We start from the raw sequence: 2,636 nt of genomic DNA on the forward strand, positions 1-2,636 counted from the left end.
AAGGTTGCCCGAATAAATTACTCAACATCTGTATCCTGCACTTAGAACCAATCCTGCTAATGCATGGGACAGTCTTATCTTATTCTGGGCTAGTCCTATCTTCCAAATAGATGATAGAATTACATAGCTGGGTGGGATCTTTAAAGGTCATTTGTAGGGTTCTACTTCACCTTATCCGAAGCAATACTTTCATTCATTTAAACATTGAACAATTTTTCTTTTTTTGCATTAGATACCTTTCAAGTGAACATATAAGGTATTATTACTTATAATGTCTTGGCATTTTATCCCACTCTTGGACTGTAATTTCACTGAGGAAAGACAGAATCTTATATAATATCAGACCTCTCCCAGCAATGGTCCCATAACTATGCTTGCAGTAGGTACTTAAAGGTTTCTTATTGCATTATTTGAGTTGTATTAAATTTGCTTAATTTTATTTGAAATTGTCTACATGAATGTACTGGGCTATTAGTGTTCCATTAAAAATGATGAATATTTAAATAGGAGAAAAAACTGGGAAGATACATATAAATTGATTCAAAGTGAAGTAAGCAGAACCAAGAAACCAATATACAAAAAGTCTAATAATAATCAACTACAAATGTACGCTAAATAATTAAAATGACCAATAATATCCCAAAAGAAGAGGAGGAAAAAACGTTGTACTCTCTGCTCTTCTTTGTATTGGTAGGAAATAATGTATATGGAACAATGAATATACTTTCAAGCTCAGTTGATATATAGGTTATTTTTGTGCTGCATTTTATTTAATGTCTCCTTTTCTTTTTTCAAAATTCTTTCTTACAAAAGATGGATCTCCTAATACACAATGATAAAGAATGAAAGAGGAAGAGAGAGAGACAGAGACATGGAGACAAAGACAGAGAAAGAGAGAGACAGGGAGACAGAGACAGAGAGAGATCTGTTTAGATACAAATATGATATAAAAATAATATTTTTTGTTAAATGGGAATCAGTTCAATTCAATGAGACATTGCTTTACACAAGCAAAACATTATTCTAGGGTATGAGAATACAACAATTCAATAGAGTTCATAATGTTATGGAAGCAAGAAACAAATAGACAAATAAATATGATAATAAAGAATAAGATGACTTTAAAAATGGTGCCATGAGGAGTTTGAAGAATGAGATATCACTGTCACCTGAGAAAATCAGGGAGGGTTAATGGAGGAGGTGACATCTATGTCCTTTGCTTTTAGTCTAATGAGATTTGTGCCAGAAGTACTAAACTTTAGAACAAAGAGAAAATGAAATTGAAGGGGGGAAAAGGACTTGGACATAATATAGAGAAAAGAAGATTTAAGGGTCTTAAAGTATCTGCTGGGATGTTATAGGGAAACATAGATATATGTTATCCTTGCTCTATTTATGGCCAGTTGACACAAATTTATTGGAGCAATAGATTGACAAGTACATTTAACTTGATATAAAAGAATATATCCTAAAAATTAGAGCTACCCAAAAGATGAAATTTTTGAGTGCAGGTAAGCCCCTCCCCCATTGGTAGTCATCCTGAAAAGGCTGGAGAAATATTTCACTGCTTCTCAGCTGTGATTCAGAATGATTTCTTGTTTAAATATAGGCTGGAGAGAATGAACTCTGATGTCCCTTTGTGATTTTGTAAATTTAGTCTAATCAATAGTTAACAAGCTACTAATAATTAGACATTATGTTATAATGAAAGCCAAGGAAAATCTGGGTATGTAGAGTCAATTAGACCAATTTAACAAATATTATGTACCTACTGTGTACAGATTATTCTAAGTAATATAGGAGATACACTTAGTTAAGGTAGCATGTTTGTCTGCATGGTTGCTATTCCCCAGTAATGAACAAGACAAAACACACACATATAATTCACTGCAAAGTACAAAACAAAATGAGATGTGAAGTCTAAGGAGCATGGTCATTAATTACAAGAAAATTGGAGAAAGCTTTATAAAAGGTGATGTCATTGGAATCAGGCTTTTTAGGCAGGAGATGAATGGAGTGAATATGAAGGGAGGGTTACTGATTTTGGCTTAAGAAATAGACACTGAGATGGGGATTGTTTTTAATTTTCTTTTTTTATTATAAACTTGTGATAAATTTGAATACATCTTATAGAAAGAAGAATAGATACAAAAGATTGAACAGGACACTATGAACCTCTATTCCATATAGTTTTTGTTTCAAATTACATATTAAATTTTTTTGAGTAATTCCAAAACTATCTTGCTTGTCTGACCTCCTTCTGAACTTCCTTCTACTTTATTCTGGGTATATTTTAAATGTTTCACAGATATTCCTTTCGACATCACCATCATTATCCTTCCCAACTGTAGCAGCAAGCACCCCAAGCGCGTCCTCAGGGTTTGCAGCTACCACAGGTTCTTGGATCTGCTTTGTTAAAGGAAAGCAACTCAAAATGGATTAACAAGCTTACTTTAATCAGTCAGACATATATCGTTTACCTTGTTCAGGAGAAAAGGTCAACACCCTGAACCTCAAAGTATACAGGCATAATTATCAAGACAGAAACATCAAGTAGACAGATTTCCAAACTGTCCAACCATTACATCCATACCCAGTCAACATCTGGGTTTCCACATTCTGGGTTTTTCAAAGCC

The sequence above is a fragment of the Petaurus breviceps genome, unplaced genomic scaffold (assembly GCF_028583685.1).
Source record: "Petaurus breviceps papuanus isolate PSGF00001 unplaced genomic scaffold, PetGlider_PUasm1.0 98, whole genome shotgun sequence".
In the NCBI taxonomy this organism is placed as follows: Eukaryota; Metazoa; Chordata; class Mammalia; order Diprotodontia; family Petauridae; genus Petaurus; species Petaurus breviceps.